Source organism: Pinus tabuliformis, chromosome 9 (genome assembly GCF_031772625.1).
Source record: "Pinus tabuliformis cultivar Carrire ecotype Pingquan chromosome 9, CPIR1, whole genome shotgun sequence".
NCBI classification, from domain to species: Eukaryota; Viridiplantae; Streptophyta; class Pinopsida; order Pinales; family Pinaceae; genus Pinus; species Pinus tabuliformis.
The window spans coordinates 388,635,731-388,656,629 of record NC_142307.1 but is presented as its reverse complement, the minus strand read 5'-3'; positions in this window follow the sequence as shown (position 1 = coordinate 388,656,629).

Genomic DNA, 20,899 nt, shown 5'->3' with positions numbered 1-20,899 from the left:
ATAGTATTAAACTCCCTAGGTCCATAATATATATACAGAGGAGCTTTAAATCCATAATAAAAATGGATTTGCACACTTGAGCACATAGAAATATGCCTTTAAATTTATGAAATATATATTTCATTGTCTTCCCCAAGTAGTTGTACAATTGATAGTCCATCTTATTGTAGCACTTTGTTTATAATGCACTTGAATCTCCTCCTGCTATAGGTTTGATTTCACAACAACTGTATGAAAACCATTTAGTTGTAGTAGCCAACAAAATGATTCCACTCTATGGAGTGATGTGCAACAACCATGATTTATCCGAACATGATTTCGTAGCATGTGAAGCAAAACAATATAACAACTTGTCCACACATGAGTTGCCACTTCAAAATTAAATACATAATATACTAATTATTTCTAATGTTAATCAGAAATCAAATGAAATACTAAGAAATGTATTGAAAAATATTTTGCGCTTAAATCCCACATGTGAGCATTAAAGGGGGTGACACATGGTTATGGGTAAATGAAAAATGGATAAAATGAAGGAAATGAAGGTGTCAAATGATAGTAATTTGTGACTCAACATCGCCCCCAAACTCAATATGTTCCATGTCCTCATGCAACCATGTACCTCTATATCAACCAAGATGTATGGATAGATAGTTAATGAAGCTTCATTTTTTCAATGCATATTGCTTAATGTAATGGCTGCACTTTCAAGCATAGGTCAAGTCATGAAACCTTCTTCAATTTTGCACTAGACTGCAATGTTGCCCTTTGTTGTCAATTAGGTTGCTTGGTTATCTTCAAACACTCCATGATTTATGTTATGTGTCTAGGCTCAGTATAAATATTTATGATGATATAAGCTTCCATGGACCACCCTACAAGAGGGGATACGTAGTAACATGATGGTACTGCAACAACTGATAAATGACCTATTTCTTGTCACAACATGTCAAAAGAGGTTTGAAACATGAGTGTTGTGGTTTTAAATAAAAAAGTTGGCAACATAACTAGTTATTTTTTTTCTTTTGAATAATTCATTAACATCATATGTAGTGCACAACACCTCTTATGAATATGAATTTCACAACCCAACAAGTACCTTTGTAACATGTACACAACATGAATGAAATGATTTGCAATCCTCATACCATATGTAATGTAGCCTCCAATGATCCTCAACTTTTTCTTCATGGTTCCTAAGGGGAAGCATGTTCCTCTTTTCAGTGATTTCTGTGGCTTGTCCATGTTAGTTGCCTCTTTTTGCTTTGTTGGTTCTTGCGTAGTAACAACGAGGCCTTCTATTGTTGGTTATTGTGGAGTATTAAATTGACATAATACATTTTCTTAAGTAGCTTCTAATCCTTCTCATTGCTTAGATGATTAAGGAGGCATTGAGATGGGCATGAACCATGGAAATAAGGTAAGATGATGTCATGGTTTGGAAGGATTGGATTGAACAAGGATGTGGATGATATAGGAATTATAAGGTGTGGTCATGAATGGTAAATCTGAAGATGTTCTTCCCCCCCAAACTCAAAACTTTTTCCATCCTCAGAAAGATATAACTGGTAGGGAAATAGAAGAGAAAACAGACTTACATTGATTTCCAGATACAAATCTAAAGTATCTAATGAATCTGATAAACAAAAGGAAAGAAGAAGCATACCTATACCTACCTATGAGATTTTGGAGCATGCATATAATCTTTTATAGTAGGTTCTTCACAGATTCTCCATAGGTTCTCAAGGCATAGAGCAACCATCTCTGAAAATTTGTTGGTTGTTGTGTGGCAATAATAGATCCTTCTGAAGTTGATAGGTATTAGTTATTGTGTGAAAACACCTATTTCTTCAGTAATACCGTGGTTGGTTCTTGTGTGACAACCACATGAATGGTAGGTTTTGTTTTGTTATGTAACCAAATCACAAAAGAAATAGATCAACGACTTCAAAATTAGCCTCTTTGAGGGGGCAACCTCCTTTACATCACATAGATGAACAATTCTTGAATGATTCAAATGACAAGACCTCCTTTATATATATAGGAGTCTAAGGGCTCACAATATAATCAAAGCCTACATAACAAAAATGATGTAAGGGCACAACAATAACAATAGTGGGCTTTTATGGGGCACAATAATAACAATATGGGGACTACATAGGCATATCAATAACAATAAGGGGGCTACACTAACAATAACAATAAGGGTCTACACTAGTATTATAGGGACCTAACATGCCCCTGTTCTTCAAAAAAGTGTTGTCCTCAATGCTTAAGTAGTTATGGATGCTTATGTATAACATTCTCATCGTCCCATGTGGAACCTTCAGCAGGTAAGTTCTTCCACTTGATGAGATACTCTAAAACTGATCAATTTCGTAGTTATCAGTGTCTTGTTTCCGTGACTTCTTCAGGTTCCAATATGATTTTTCCTTGCTCGTCAAGTTCTAGAAATATTGTTTGAACTCAGAGCTTGTCGCCTATAACCTTCTTTAAGCATGAAACATGGAAAACTAGGTGCGCTCTGGAAGAGGCAGGAAGCTCCAATTTGTATGCCATAGTACCAATCTTTTGCAACACCTTGTAAGGACCATAGTACTTTGGTGATAATTTATTATCTTTCTTAGCTTTATTGAGGGACATTTGTTTGTATGGTTGTAACCATAAAAATACGCAGTCGCCTACAACGAAACTTATTTTGTTGCGATGATGATCTGCCTATTGTTTCATTCGATTCTGCACCAAAGTGAAGTTATCATTTAAGAGGTGGAGAACTTGTTGTTAATGCTTGATGTGATCTTCCACTACTTGAACCTTAGAATTTTATCTTAAAGATGATGTTATGGACGGTGGATGATATCCATAAAGTGCCATAATTTGGGTCATTTTTGCCACAGTATGGAAGGAAGTGTTATACCACCATTCAATGAGAGGTAAACAATTGACCCATTGTGTTTGTTTATTAGATACAAAGCAACAAAGATACCCTTCCAAACAGTTTTTCACTATCTCAGTTTTCCCATCAGATTGAGGATGATAAGAATACCTATGAGCTACGAGCTAATTGAGTACGCAAACAAGAAAATAATTATGTCCAAAAATTTCAAGTGAAAATGGGATCTTTGTCGCTTACAATAATATTTGGGTTTCCATGTAGCTTTCGAATTGTTTCCGCAAATGCAATAGCAAATGTACTAACTTTAAATGGATGAGATAATGCACAAACTTGTGCATACTTTGTAAGTTTATCAACTACCACCATGATGAAACTTTTTCCTTCGGACTTGGGTAAACCAGTGATAAAATCCATTGGGACCTTCTCCCAACATTGACTTGGAATAGTTAATGTTTGTAACAGACTCGAGGTCTTAATTGTCTCAACTTTATTTTGTTGGAAAACCAAACATTCTGCCACAAACTTTTGAATATCATATTTAAGGCCATCCTAAAAAAATCCCTTATTGATCATGTGCGTAACACCCTCCTCCCACATCCACCCAAGTAACCATGCCAACCGGGGTAAACATGAGACGAGAGGTTACTATTATCATATTCGACCTCCGATGTGACCTTAAGGAAGTGGAATCGACGGAACATCACACACAATCATCCAACACCATCAACAGAACCCTCATGAGACAAGTCAGCCACTTAGACATCCTGTCCCTGGGTCCCACTGTTGTTCTGGATCTCTTAGGCCATAGTCACTCTCATGCTATGAGAAAAGGAGCGACCAACAACCTAAAGTCACTCTTAGATGCTTGCTTGCCAGCAACCAAAGACCAAATTACCAGTTCTATTCCAACAACCCCGGGAGTTATGCCACTTTTTCAGGCCCATAGTACAGGCCACTGCCCAGAATGGAGTGATAGCTTGAGATTAGTAGAACTACATAGAAACAATGATTCCTAAGAATTAAGCTGAACAAGACCATAACCAGGCCCCTACTAGTCATGACAAGAATTTCATCAAACATATCATCATGTAACCTACAGGTGTAGACAACGAAATTAAGTGTAGGGATCCCATACCAATTTGAGAATCGTTATGAATCATTGTTCCCTCATATCATTTGTTGCATTATCCTCTATTAGGTCGTAGACACATTATCCATTCACATACAAGTAAAAACAAGATGAGATCCATACATAGATGTTGTCATAAAATATACATATAACTAGCATAACAGGAACAAAAATACCATAAACATATCAGTCATCAAAATCCACATATACATCAATACATTTACACATGAAAATTAAGGGAATGGATTTCTCATTAATGATTGCAATAAACCAACAGAAGATGGGACTACCACGTTCCGCTAGACCATAGATTGCTTGAGCCAAGTCTCTCTTCATCCAATCACCCCCATTCCATATTCCAAGCATGAATGTGGGACTCGTAGAACACACTAAAAACACCAATCAACATGGATACCACCAGAGTTCTCTGCCTACGCCGTGAGAAATTTGAGTGCCTACTAGTCTCTCAGGATTTACTGTGCATCCATAGTCTGATCCAGGGATCATTAGGCCCTACGCCAAGACATACTCTCCATGATTTACCCTATATCCCATCCCAGACTCACTAGGCCCAACGGAGAGAGAATCCACCTCTTGGCTTTACCGTATATCCCGCCATTCACTGGAAAGGATTCCTTGGCCCACCGAAGCACATAATCTGGCTTTACCACAACCCATAGTCTGGTTTAGGGGTTACTAGGCCAGTGGATTCTTGATCCTTAGTCTGGTTCAGGGACCACTCAGACCATGTTTTTGCCAATTCATAGATCCACCCCACTCAACTTCGAATCCAATCTGGCCATCCCACATAAACCATATGAGAGAACCCATCTCATCAAAACTATTAGGAAATGGAAAGGCTAGGCTGAAAATACTGTCACACTTGGAAAAACCCATTCCATGGTAGAAGAGTAACACATGCAATCCCAAGCATGCCAAATCTAGCAAGGAAAATATACATGCAAGTTGATACCTGCAATGAAGCCCGTTGTAGTTGCTTGATCATGCGTTTCCCTACTTGATCTTTGCTTCCTCTTGCCTTCTTTGCCTTTCTTGCCCCAATACCAAAGCCTCAAGAAAATCTAAGTGTCCAAGAGTAAGAGAGAGAGAGTGAGTGAGAGAGAGAGAGAAAGAGAGAGAGAGAGAGAGAGAGAGAATATTGAGATAGCTCCAAAACTCAACTAACAAAAGGTTACCAACTGATCCTTAGAATCCTTTTTATGAATGAGGCCTCTATTTTCTTCATTTTCCATTATTTTCCTCTTCACATGCAATCTGTGACCTTTCACCTCCCTTTTTTGCTAATTCCCATTATTTTCATAAATAAATGTGCCAAAAATTCCATTTTGCCTTTCCAAATCCTTAGCCATTGCCTTTTCCAATTTCCTTAGCTATAAACAACCAAATGAACACCCCGTAGGATGTCTTGGCCAACATTAAGCTTGGAATAAGTGTCCCATCAACCATGGTTATTTTTTTTAACATTTATTACATGGAATTTTCACTAGGGCCATTACACAACCCTCCCCCTTGGGGGACACCGTCCTCGGTGTTCAATCACACATACACCTCAACAACCCGCTGAAAGAATACATACTGATTATGGAGCTTTCTAACACAACTTCAAGCAGTACTTACACTGAAAGATCAGCTCAAAAAAAAACATCATGACAACATGATAACATACCGCATAGTGGAGATTTATAACACAACTCATTACGATATTTACAATGATCATTCTGTTGAGTACCAATCCACATGACATCATAAAATCATGATAACATAACCACATGATAGCATAGTAACATGACAACATAATCATAATAACATGACACCCATACCACATAGTGGAGCTTTATAACATAGCTCATGGCGGTATTTACATCCATATACATGTGTACATATAGCAACATCACCAAAAATATATACCAAAAACATATACCAAAACATATACTAAGCATCATATCTAAGCATATATCAAAACATCATATAGCATATACCAAGCCATCATAAATCATATATCAACCACCATAAAGCATATACCAAACCACCATAAAGCATATACCAAACCACCATATCGAAGTTGCTTTCCATCAACCAAAAAACAAGGAAGGATACATAGCCCACATATGATCTACCATCTCCCATGTAGCTTCATCGGGCCCTAAGTGCTTCCATTTCACTTTAACTTGCTCGATTGCTTGGTTCTGGAGCATGAACACCTTTTTATGCAATATACACTTAGGCTCTGACTAGAATTCTCCATTTGGTTCCACTTGAAATACATACCAGGAATCACATGATCAACATCCTTAACATACTTATTAAGCAAAGACACATGGAAAAGGTCATGGAATTTCACTGTCGGAGGCAGTGTAAGTCGATAGGCTACTAGCCCAATCCTTTCAGTGATATTGAAGGGTCCACAAAACTGTGGTGCCATCTTGGCACATGATCCAATCAGCAAGGAGCTCTTCTTCAGTTTGATGCGCAATTACACTTGTTCCCCAACCTGAAACTCCTTGAACAACATGTTCCTATTTACATAACCCTTCTGCCTAACCTTGCATTTATATTCTTCTTGATCACCTACATTTCCTATTCCATGTCTACCAACAGCTCTGGTCCAATCAACACCCTGCTAACCGGATCACTCCAACTGATAGGAGTGTTACAACTCTGTCCATACAATACTTCAAAATGACTCATCCTCAATGACTCCTGATAACCGTTGTTGTATGCGAACTCTACCAAAGGGAGATACTATTCCCACTTCCTCTGCTGATGCATCACATACATCCTCAACATGTCCTCTAATATCCTGTTGACCATCTCTATTTTTCCATATTTCCGCGGATGATAAGTTGTACTGAAGGCCAACTCTATGCCCAAATCTGCAAATAAATCCTTCCAAAACTTGGAAGTAAACTTCACATCCCTGTCTAACACAGTCTTCTTTGAAACACATTGCAACCTAACTACATCTCTGATGAATACCTATGTCACATCACTAGCTGAGAACGTAGACTTCACCGTAATGAAGTGTGCAACCTTTTTTAATCTTTCCACAATGACCATCATGGAATCATGTTGTTTCATTGTCGTCGGAAACCCTGTGATGAAATCCATGGAAATGAGCTCCCATTTCCACTCTAGAATCGTGATCGGTTGTGGTAGTCCACCTAGTTGTTTACACTCTACTTTCACTCGCTGACAGTTAAAACACCTTGCCACAAACTCTGTTATATCCCTCTTAAATTGAGCCAATAGTAGAATTTCTTCATTGTTATCAGTGTATTCTGATAACCTGGGTGACCTGAATATGGTTTCGCATGAAACTCCCTCAAGATCACCTTCTTGAGCTCACTGCCGTCGGGCACATATATCCCGTCTTGGAACCGGACCAATCCATCTGTTGTAAGACAATAATCCATACCCTGTGCACCTGTACCTGTACCTATTCCTGTACCTGTACATGTAATATGACCTATACCTGTACCAGCACCTTGCTGTAACCTATGCACAATATCCATATACCTGACATCCTGTTGATCTGCCTGCAAAATCCTATCATGTAAGTTTGTTTCATAGGAGCTCATAGTTTTCAAGTGATGTAGCTGTACCCATATGTTGAGAGCATCTTCCACCCTGCTCTCTTTACCTTTGATGTACCTGACCTCGAAATCAAACTCGTTGATCATGACCAACCACCTAGCCTGCCTGGCATTAAGATTCGGCTGGTCAAACCAATATGATCACTCATAAGTACAAAGGTCCTTCCAAGAATATAGTGTCTCCACATCTTCAATTCATGTATGATCGTTGTTAACTCAAGATCATGCGTCAGGTAGTTATGCTCATGCTCATTTAATTTTTTGGACTCATAGCATATCAACTGTCCATCCTGCATAAGGACTCCACCGAGTCCTCTCTTACAAGAATCTGTGCATACCACAAGCTCTTTGTCAGAATCTACAATTTGTAGCACTAGTGCATGTGTCAACAACTGCATAAGCTACTCAAAGCTAGCCTCACTCTCCTCTATCCATTCAAATTTCTTACCTTTCGTTTGCAATGATGTGATAGGATAAACAATCTGTGAGAAGTTCTTGATGAACCTCCTATAGTAGCCTACCAAACCCATGAAAGATCTCACCTCATCCACACTCTTAGGAGTTACCCACTCCATGATGACTCTTATCTTCTCTGGATCTACTGTAATGCCTTCCTTGGAGACAACATGCCCAAAGTAATGTACCTCACTATGAAATAAAATACACTTGTTGAGATTAGCATACAACTAATGCTCTCTCAATAACCTCAACACTGCTGCTAAATGCTCAACATGCTCTTCCTCATTTTTAGAATATAACGGTTTATCATCAATAAACACAATAACAAACTTATCCAACCATGGACACAACACACTATTCATAAAGCACATGAATGTATATGGAGCATTAGTTAAGCCAAATCGAACAACAACAAACTCATAATGCCCATACCTCGTCCTGGACACAGTCTTGTAAATGTCCTCCTCTTTGATGCGTACCTGATAGTATCCAGATCTCATGTCAGTCTTCGAGAACAAGGCTGCTCCCTTCAACTAGTCGAACAAGTCAACAATCCTTGGCAAAGGGTACTTATTCTTGATAGTCACTTTGTTCAACTGCCTATAGTCAATGCATAATATGAGAGTTACATATTTCTTCTTCACAAACAATACTGGTGCACCCCATGGAGATACACTCGACTTAACGTATCCCTTATCCAATAGTTCCTTTAACTGCAACTTTAAATCAACCAACTCGGGTGTGCTCATCCTGTAAGGTGCTTTCGATGCTGGAGGTTCCCCTGGCACTAACTCAATATAAAAGTCTACCTCCCTGTGAGGTGGAAAATCTGTAATGTCCTCAGGGAATACATCCCTAAACTGCTGCAAAACTGGGTACCTGTTCAACACATCTGCATCCTCAGCCTCCTTACCCTTATCACTAGAAATGTGCATTTCAAATAGCTTGCACCCTTTCATGTGACTATGCTTTCGTTGCATAGCTGTCACCATCCTAACTGATGTGGCTTTCTTCGTAACCTGCAAGACTCTTAGTTCCCCATTGTCATCAACAGACCCGATAGCTTTGTCATAATAGTCTACCTTGGTTCTATGAAGATACAACCCATCCATGCCCAACAACATACTGTATGATCCCAACAGTAATACATTTAGATGTGTTGTGGTAGGCATACCATTCAAATCAAATGCGTAAGCTCTTACCCAATGATGAACTCGCTTCTTTGTACCTGTAACCAACTGCACTAACCAAGAGTCTGCTTGCAATTCCTTACTCAAACCACGCTTATCTACCAAGTCAGGATTAACATAGCTATAATTATATCCAGGCTCAATCAAAATAGAATAATTTGATCACAAAGCTTACCGTCCATCTCAATGATAGATTCCTGGTGTTTTGCCGCATGTTCTCCATTGCTGCATAGGTACGTGGAATACTCTGACCAACATCCCCAACAGTATGTGCCTCCTGTGAATTGTATATCTTAGGCCTACCACCCTGATGCTGCAGACAATCTCTCCTAGGGGGCTCCTCACTACATATCCAACACTCCAACTAACCAATACCCTCACCTCTATGTTGTTGTTGTTGTGACCCATGTCCCTGTTTAACTGCATTAAAATTCTTTTGCGGTGCCATATTTTCTTTCCCATCTATATTATGAGGCCTTGTCCTCTTATGCTACCATTGACCTCTATCTTTGTCTTTTCCCTTCCGTCCATGCTGAGGTTCATTTTTACGCTTTGACTGTTCATAGCAATGCTTCAACTTCCCAATGACTTCCTCAAGTGACCGAGGCTCATTATACCCAATTTGATCTCTAAATGCTAATGGAAAACCACTAAAAAATATCTGAACTATAGCCTTCTCATCAGTAAGATACGATACATACCTCAATAGCTCCATAAACTTGGTCGTGTACTCTTCATCTGTCATTGATCTCATCTTTATCTCATAGAATTATTTTGTCTTACTGTCGTAGTATCTTTCTGACAATTTTTCTTCTTGAAGAGCCTCTTGAACTCCCGCCAACTCAAGTCATCTATCCTGATGTCTCTGACCCGCTTAACATCTTCCCACTAGATGTCTACTTTACCTTTGAAATTTAAGATAACTATTCTAGCCTTCATGTTATCTATGTACTCATGCAACTCAACGAATTTGTTCGTTCCAGGTATCCAAACCTCTGCATCTTCTGGCTTATTCACATCTCCATCAAAAGTAGATGGTTTTTCTTTCTTTAATTCACCTCGCAAGTATCCCCTATCATTTCTCCTCATAGTGATGATAGTAATGACGATCATGATGTCTATCAGAACCATAACTAGAATAGTACCTCTACTCATCGTCCCTCCTATCCAGAGTGTCCAATAACTTGCCATCTCTCACTGTATCAGATCTATTTGACCTGTGTCTACCAGGAGACCTACTACCATATGCCTCATTAGTTCCATCCCCATTGTCCATGTCTGATCAAAAGTGACCCTTGTTGTTACAATTTTGACAAACTCTGAAGAAGTATAACATTAACCTCTGCTTTCTTCTCTTGTGCCTATATGATCCGGTCATTATCTGCTTACAACTCCTTATCTCTTCCTTCAAACTTCTCAATGTAACAGCAAAATCGGAAGAGTTCCCGACACCATACTGCTCTTCGGATTGATAGGGAGAGTCTTTGTTGTCAATCATCTTGCAAGCCATTTGATATTTCTTTCTGCAATGCATAATATGTCAGATAAACCAAATCACAATAAATCAGCGTACCTCAGTATAGCTCAGGGAGGATACCTTGTCTGTAAGATCGCCAAATCAACATGATACATGTATAACATAGACATAAAAGGATATAGACATATAACAAGTAAGTGTATCAACACATAAACATCATTCTAGCTAAGGTCCAATCATCATTGCAAGGCCATATCAACAATGCATGTTATGACCTCATGCATGACAACAACCATTACTCCATTGTACACATTCCCACATGTAACCATCAGCATGCATAAGCAAAGTGTAATCAACTACACTTACGCATAAACACATATAGTCGAGCATAAACGATCAATACTTGTAATCAACCAACAAGATAGATACATGTAATCAACATATTCAAGAATGTAACCTATCATACAAGGATGTAAGTAGGCGACATAAAATCAATATGTAAGCGACATATAATCCATATGTAACTAGTCACATACTCATGAAAAATACATTTCACGAAATCAATATCAAATTCTCCATGGAAACATTACTACAACCATAATCAATCAGTAAGAAAATGCTACAAGCACATGGAATGCAAGTGTAAGAGACACACATGCAACTGACATGCATGCATGACCAACACACACAGCCCATCTAGTCTGAATGGTTGAACCATGCTCTGATACCACTGTGTACCACCTCCTCCCACATCCATCGAAGTTACCATGCTAACCAGGGTAAACATGAAATGAGAGGCTACTATTATCATATTCAACCTCCCATGTGACCTTAAGGAAGTGGAATCGATGGAACATTGCACACAATCATCCAACATCATCAACAAAACCCTCAAGAGACAAGTCAGCCACTCAGATAGCTTGTCCCCGGGTCCCATTGTTGTTTTGGATCTCTTAGGCCATAGTCGCTCTCATGTTATGGGCAAGGGAGCGACCAACAACCTAAAAGTTTCTCTCACAGGCTTGTTTGCCAATGGCCAAAGACTAATATTGCTAGTTCTATGCCAGGGACCCCGGGATTTATGCCACTTTTTTAGGCCCAAAGCCCAGGCCATTGCCCAGAATGGAGTGATAGCTTGAGATCAGTAAAAGTACTGGGAAACAATGATGCAAAAGCAATAAGTTGAACAAGACTATAACCAGACCCCTAATAGCCATGACAGGCATTTCATCAAACATATCATCGACATGTAATCTACAGGTGTAAACAACAAAATTAAGTGTAGGGATCTCATACTTATCTGAGAATCACTATGAACCATTCTTTCCTCATGTCATTTGCTACATTATCCTCTATTAGGTCATAGACACATTATCCATTCATATACAAGTAAAAACAAGTTGAGAGCCATACATAGTTGCTGTCATAAAATATACATATAACCAGTATAATAGGAACAAAAATACCATAAACATATCATCCATCAAAATCCACATATACATCAATACATTTACACATGAAAATCAAGGGAATGGATTTTTCATTAATGAATGCAATAAACCAACCAGAGATAGGACTACTACATTCTTCCAAACCGTAGATTCGTTGAGCCAAGTCTCTCTTTAGCCAATCACCCTTGTGCCATATTCCAAGCATGAATGTGGGACTTGTATAACACACTAAGAACACCAATCAACATGGATGCCACAAGAGTTCTCCTCCTACACCGTGAGGAATTTGAGTGCCTCCTAGTCTCTTAGGATGTACTGTGCATCCACAATCCAATCCAAGGATCACTAGGCCTTACACTGAGACATACTCTCCAGGCTTTACCGTGCATCCCATCCCGGAATCGCTAGGCCCAACGAAGAGAGATTCCACCTCTTGGATTTATTGTATATCCCGCCATTCACTAGTAAGAATTCCTAGGCCCACTGACGCACACAATCTAGATTTACTGCAACCCACAGTCTGGTTTAGGGGTTACTACGCTAGTGGCTTCATGATCCTTAGTCTGGTTTAGGGACCACTCAGACCATGTGTTTGTCAATTCGGAGATCCACCCCACTCAGCTTTGAATCCAATCCGTCCATCCCACATAAACCGTCTGAGAGAACCCATCTCATCAAAGCTATCATGAAATGGCAAGGCTAGGCTGAAAATATTGTCACACCTGGAAAAACCCATGCCATGGTAGAAAAGAAACACATGCAATCCCATGCATGCCAAATCTAGAAAGGAAAATACACATGCAAGTTGATACCTGTAATGAAGCCTTATGTGGTTGCTTGATCTTGCCTTTCCCTGCTTGATATTTTCTTCCTCTTGCCTTCTTTTCCTTTCTTTCTCCAAAGCCAAAGTGCTCCAAGAAAATCTAAGTGTCCAAGAGTAAGAGAGAGAGAGAGATATATAATAATGAGAGAGCTCCAACACTCAACTGACAAAAGGTTACCAAATCATCCTCATCAACCTTTTTATGAATGAGGCCTCTATTTTCTTCATTTTCCATTATTTTCCCCCTCACATGCAAACTGTGTCCTTTCACCTTCCTTTTCTCCTAATTTCCATTATTTTCATAAATACATGTGCCAAAAATGCTATTTTTCCTTTCCAAAGCCTTAGCCATTGCCTTTGGAAATTTCCTTAGCCATAAACAACTAAATGAACACCCCCTAGGATGTTTTGCCCAACATTGAGCTTGGAATATGTGTCCCATTAACCATGGTTATTATTTTTAACTTTTATTACATGGGATTTTTACCAGGGTTGTTACACTGTGGTAAGTTTTTAAAAATCCCGAGTGCCCTCCTAAGGGAGAGGTGTGCAATTCCAAAATAATATTTTGTTTGAGTTGAGAATTATTACAAAGATATAAGAGATCTGTTGACACCTAATATTCATGATTGGGAATTTTATGTAAATAAATAAATTGGGAAGGTGAACAGTCATCGGGAGATGAACTGAACAATCACTCCCTATTGTATATAACAATGCCAGGTTACCTATGGAATATAAATGAATCATTTTTTCTGAGTTTTCTGCCAAACTGGAGTTACTCCTGGCCTGACATGGTATCAGAGCTAGTCCTCAAAATAGTCGTAACTCCCTTCATCTCTGCCACTGCCTCTGTCCTGAAATAGTCTGCCACTACTTCAGTGATGAGCGCTGCTCTGCCTCTGTCGCTGGCCTGACATGCCCAGAGATGAGTTAGTGCCTCATTTTTCTCTCACCCAACGCTCATGGTTGTTAACGTAACTCCCTTCACCCAACGCTCTCACCGTTCTGAGGGATTCCATGCGCAGCGAAAACGCCATCGACAAGATCGTTGAACGCTGCCTGATCCAGGGTTTTCATCCTCCCTCCAGAAAGCTCTTACCAGTTGGGAAAGTTTTGAGAGACGTGGAATCCAGATTTTGGTGCCATTCCGGGATTTCTGTCGCTGTCGGATTGGGGGCCGGGATTAAAATTACGATTGGGATTTCTCGTTGAATGCGAAGAACTTTTGGGAACCCATTCACTGCGTGCATTTCTGGCCATATTTCTTCTAGGTTCTCTCCTTTCAGAGTCTTGATATTCTCTAACATTGCTGCTGGGTCGATTGTCTCCCTTGTCTCTCCTGGTATCCATGGTCATTAAACCCGTAGACTTCGCAGAAACCCAAGGTTATGAAATATTGGACTGAAATCTCCGCTCGGGGGAAGATTGTATGAATGGTGTGAACGGAACAGTGAAACTTATAGTAGATGCTTGGAGGCACTTTGTGAGAGGCCGACCACTGGGAGAGCTGGCATCTGATATCACTGCCGTTAACCCTGATACCACAGTGTTCAATGGTATTCAAGATGCGGAGTCGCCAGCGTTCTGAAGCATTGATCCCGGAGTGCATTGACTGTGTGATTCGCCACAGCCCACCAGGATCTCTTCCGCCATGGATTGATGATTATGGGCCTGTTTTTTGGCCATCGAATGTCGGTTCTCATTCTGGTTGAGTCTGCACAAGTTTTTGAGAAGTGCATACAATTGGATTGTATACATGGACTCCTTTAGGACCGGCAATATGTGTGGATTTTGAAACCAATGTGTATTGCTACACACTCTTCAGGAAGTCAAATTCCTACTAATTTCTGCATCATATTAATCCCATTGTGATTATTTTCATATCTTATTATTTTGGTCAAGGTCTTTCAACTTTGATATTAACGATTAAAAGGTTGGAATATGTGCGAAAGCGGCTCAGTTTTTATAAGCACGTATCAGAGCGCATTGTTGTTTTTGATAAGCACAAATCAGAGGGCATTGTTAGTTTTTATAAGGAGTTTGTGAAGAAGAGACTTTTCTGGCTTGTCTACACATCATTTGTTTCAGAGGATTATAGTTTTTGAGACTTGGAGATGTTGATGAAAGGGTTTAAAATCATCAGCCTTTGATTTGAATGCCTATAGTATTGCACAGTTTTATATATCATTCAAAGCATTTGTGGTATTGCACAGTTTTGTTCATTCAAAGCAGTTGTGGAGGTGACATAGTAGTATTGCATAGTTTTTTTTTTATATCATTTGAATGGTAATGTTGCGTTGAAAAGTTAAAGCATTAAAGTGATATGTAATATTGAAGTGATATGTACATAATATTTCAATGAAATGTTGATGCTTCTATCAAATATTAGAGGGATTTGAAAAAAAAATATAGTGCATAAGGCTGTAACGTAAAGAAGTTTTTTTTATCAATAGAAGTATTTTTTTACAGAATGCATTCAATCATCTCTATGGTAGGAATAGTTCTCACTGGCAAGGAGAACTATCCTGAATGGTCCCGGAAGATAAAAGACACCCTCATCTTCAATGAGTTGTGGAAAGGAGTGTGTGTCGGAGAAGGAGACAATGACCCAGCGCAGCCTACATCAGACAAACAGCTCGTCATTTGGGAAAACAAGAATAGCAAAGCCTATGCATTAATCGCAGCATCTGTAAATGAAGAAGTAAGTCGCCATATTTCATCATATTCAACTGCCTTTGAAGCTTTACAAAAACTGAAAGAACTCCATGACTCACATTCTGCACTTGAAGTTGTTCAGCTCATGATTAAACTCTTCACTCTTGAACTGAAAAATAATGATCCTCTTGCTCTTGCATCTGAAGTAAAGTCTATAATGCATGATATTAAGTCCACTAAGGTTGAGCTGGATATCCCTCTTATTTCTTTTCTCAAGGCACTCTATCCTACCTACTCCAATTATCTTGAGTCTTTACAAGCAAATGGAAATCTTAAAGATATAACCTTTGACTCTCTTGTGAAAAAGTTTGCTGAAAGAGAGAAAGCCTTTGGAAAGAAGACAGTCCCTGAATCTTCTGAAGAGACTGTTTGCCTTGCTCATAAAGAAAAGCATCCTGCTCAAGATTCTACAAGAGGAAGAGGTGGACGAAGAGGAAGAGGAAGATACTTCAGAGGCATGGGGGCAGACATTCTCAAGGAGAAAAAGCAGATCTGCATTGCATTCACTGCAAACGAAATGGATCACATGATGCTTCTACATGCAAGCTACCATGGGACAAAATTGAGCAGAAAAGAAACTAGCAGAAAGGTAAAACTGATGATACAGACAAAGGTAAAGCACCTGAATCCGCTCACTATATTGAGGCACAATGTAACATTGGAGTAAATGAAGATTTGTTTAATGCTTCACATGCTTCTTCGAAAAATGATTGGTTGCTTGATTCAGGAGCAACCTGTCATATGACTCATAGGAAAGATTTTTTTGATGATTTCACTGACAATGTTGATGGAGCAGTATAGTTTGCAGATCAGTCAAAAATCAAGCCATCAGGGCTTGGCACAATCAGGCTTAAACTGCCTGGTCTTCCAGACTTTCTTCTGGATCATGTTCTATATCTCCCATAGCTCAAGAGAAACTTGCTGTCCTTGGTTCACATCCGCCAGCAAAGTCACTCCATTCATATGTTTGATGGCAAGCTTGAGGTAAGAAAAGCATCTGACCACTCACTTGTCATGAGGGGAATAGAAGAAGAAAGACTTCTCAAACTGCAAGGAACCTCTACTCATGCACAACATTTCTCATATATTTCTCATCATGAAGAAGGTACACTTCCATCAAGTTTATTATGGCATGCTAGATTTGGACATTTAAACTATGACAGTCTCCGCTTATTGAAGAAAAATGGTGTTGCTGGTTTGCCTACAATTCCTAGGAAACATAAGCAATGTGATGCTTGCATTCTAGGAAAGCATAGCAAACAGTATTTTCATGATTCACATTCAAGAGCACATAGGAAGCTTGAACTCATTCATTCAGATTTATGTGGTCCAATGAATGTTCCTTCTGCAAATGGAAATAAATATATCATGACATTTATTGATAATTACACCAGAATGTGTTGGGTTTATTTATTGAAGAGCAAATCTGATGCTTTTCAAACATTCAAGAATTTTCATAAATGGATTGAAAATGATGCACAAACTCATATTGGGTCTATTCGCACTGATAATGGAAAAGAATATACATCAAATGAATTTGAAAACTATCTTCGCCAACATGGGATCAAACATCAAACAACTGTGCCTTATAATCCCCAACAGAATGGTGTAGCAGAAAGAATGAATAGAACAATCTTGAATATGGTACGATCCATGCTTTTCTTCAAAAATGTAAAGATAATGTTTTGGGTTGATGCTGTTTTATGTGCTGCATATATAAAGAATAGATGTCCATCAAATGCTATAAGAAACAAGACTCCTTATGAATTGTGGTATGGACATGTTCCTTTGGTAAAACATCTTAGGATCTTTGGTTCCACCTGTTATGATTTGATACCAAAGGTACATAGAAACAAACTTGGTGCTAGAAGTCGTAAGTGTATCTTCCTGGGGTATTCAAACACCTCTAAAGCATACCGCCTCTATGATGAAGTAAATAAAAAGTTTGTTGTATCTAGAGATGTCATTTTTCTTGAATCATCCAAATCTGACAATGTTGTTGAGCGGCAACTTGATCGCTTGGATAGATTCGCAAAAACGAAATCATTTCAAGAATTTGATAATCAGATTCCACATATTGAAGGGAGGATTCCTATACTAGATCAACATGTGGAATCTTCTTTTGAAGAACAATCTCCCCTGCATGAAACTCCAACAACGAATGATGCTTTAAGTGATGTAATTGATAGAATTGGGAGACTCAATCTTGATTCAGTCCCAACTCAATCAACAGAGCAGCCTGGACCATCTCAGAAAGGTCCCCCAAAGTGGCTGACAAAGACACTTGAAAGTGTTCATCCTAATGAAATTGGAAAAATAGAACCGGAAATTCAAACCGACAAAATGGAGGTGATGTAGATGACTCTAATTCACCTGTTGATATGGATGTTACTTATGATTGTGAATTGAACTTGTCTACAGATTTTGAACCAACTTCCTTCAAAGAAGCTGCTTCTCATGATGAATGGAAAGAAGCGATGCAAAAGGAGTATGATGCTCTCATAAAGAATGGCACTTGGAAGCTGGTTGATCCTCCATTTGAAACCAAACCAATTGGCTGCAAGTGGGTCTACAAGAACAAGTACAAAGCTGATGGCTCACTTGACAAGCACAAAGCTAGGCTTGTGGCAAAAGGTTTTGCACAGAAGGAAGGGGTCGATTATGAGGAAACTTTTGCCCCTACAACAAAATGGGCCACCATCCAGACACTCTTTGCACTAGCAGCTCAGAACGGTTGGAAAGTCCATCAAATGGATGTAAAAACTGCATTCTTGAATGGAGATCTAAAAGAGAATGTTTTTATGTCCTAGCCTAAAGGATTTTCTGTGAAAGGACATGAACATAAAGTATGCAAACTTGTGAAGTCCTTGTATGGCCTCAAACAAGCATCGCGAGCCTGGTATGAAAAACTAACTGAGCATCTTCTGAAACTCAACTTCAATCATTTTGATCTTGATGATGAAACTTTGTTTGTCAAGAAAGTTGGAAAAACAGTTTTGTATCTTGTGGTATATGTAGATGATCTTTTAATGACAGGGAACAATGAAAGCTACATTGCATCCATAAAGAAGGAATTGGGGAAAAGTTTTGAAATGACTGATTTGGGCTATGTTCATTACTATCTTGGCGTTGAAGTAACCCAACATCCAAAAGCCATATTTCTTTCTCAAAAGAAATACATTGGAGAATTGTTAAACAGATTTGGCATGACAATATGCAATCCTCTTTCTACTCCAATGGAACAAAACTTAAAGCTCACATCTATTGAAGGAAAGGAATTTGAGGATGCAACAAAGTATAGATAGCTTGTAGGAAGTCTCAACTACCTCACTACTACCCGACCAGACATTTCATTTACTATTGGAATCCTCTCCAGGTTCATGCAAAATCCTTGTGAGGGACATTGGTCTGCTGCAAAAAGAGTTCTAAGGTACTTGAAGGGAACTCAGGACCTTGGAATCAAGTATACACAGGTGGACGACTTCAGCTTGATTGAATACTCTGATTCAGACTTCGATGGAGACAAAGAAACTGGGGTATCTACTTCAAGATATGCTATGAGTCTTGGATCAGGAGCTGTCTCCTGGAGATCACGCAAACAATCAGTTCCAGCAGATTCCACAACAGAAGCAGAATACGTGGCAGCAGCTGAAGAAACGAAAGAAATTGTGTGGCTCAGGAAAATTCTTGAAGATTTGCAGGTAAAACAAGTACAATCAACTCCACTCATGATTGATAATACCTCTGCAATAAAGTTGGCCAAGAACCCAAAGTTCCATGATCGAACAAAGCATATCAATACTAAATATCATCTGATTTGACATCATGTTGAGGCCAAAACAATCCATCTCCGTCATTGTTCCACAAATGAGCAAATTGCAGACATCTTCACCAAAGCACTTAGAAGGGAAAAGCTTGAACGATTCAGAATGATGCTTGGACTCACCAACATCCCTTCAGATTAAGGGGGGAATGTTGACACCTAATCTTCATGATTGGGAATTTTATGTAAATAAATAAATTGGGAAGGTGAACAGTCATCGGGAGATGAAATGAACAATCACTCCCCATTGTATATAACAATGGGTTACCTATGGAATATAAACGAATCAGTTTTTCTGAGTTTTTTGCCAAACTGGAGTTACTCCTGGCCTGACAAGATCTTTGTACCATAATGAATCATTTTTCCAGCTAAATGTATTAGATGTAGTGGGATCTTGCTACAACTTTTGAATGAGTGTCCACACTTCTTCATCATTCTTCCATTCATCCCTTGCTTCGGTTATCCAATATGGTTGGATAATAGAAATGACACCAAGCAATGCTTCCACATCCTCATCATTTCTTGAGATTGCATCTGCAGCAACATTTTGCTTCCCTTTTTTTGTAGATGCTTTCAAATTCATAACCCAACATCTTTTTGACCCATTTTTGTTGCTCTTCTGAAGATAACCTATGTTCCAAAAAGTATTTAAGACTATCATGATTTGTTTTTACCTTGAAGTATCTTCCCATTAGGTAAGGTTGCCATTGCTTTAGTTCATGTAGTATTGCCAACATTTCCCTCTCATAAATAGGTTTGTGTAAATACTTTCCTTTGATTGGACGACTTTCAAAAGCAATGGGTCTTCCTTATTGCATTAAAACAACACCAATTCCATTTCCTGAGGCATCAAATTCCACAATAAAGGTTTTTGTGAAGTCTGGTGTAGCTAAGACCAGTGCTTGGGACATTGCCTCTTTAAGATGTTCAAAGGCCTTAGTTGCTTTTAGAGTCCAAGAAAATGCATCTTTCTTTAATAATGTTGTTAGAGGTGCTTCTATTCTCTCATAATTCTTAACAAACTTGTGAAAATACCTATCAACCTGAGAAATCCTCGAAGATGATTTATGATTGTGGGGATTTCCCATTCCTTATTGCTGTAATTTTTTTAGGGTCTACCTTAATACCCTCATGAGATACAATATGACCCAGATATTCCACCTCTTGTATTCCAAAGAAACATTTAGAGGTTTTTGCATATAATTGTTTTTCCTTCAATAGTTTGAGCACCCTGTCAACATGTTGAACATGATCCTTCCATGACTTGTTGTAGAATACTATATCATAAAAAAATACTAGCTCAAATTTTCTATGGAAGG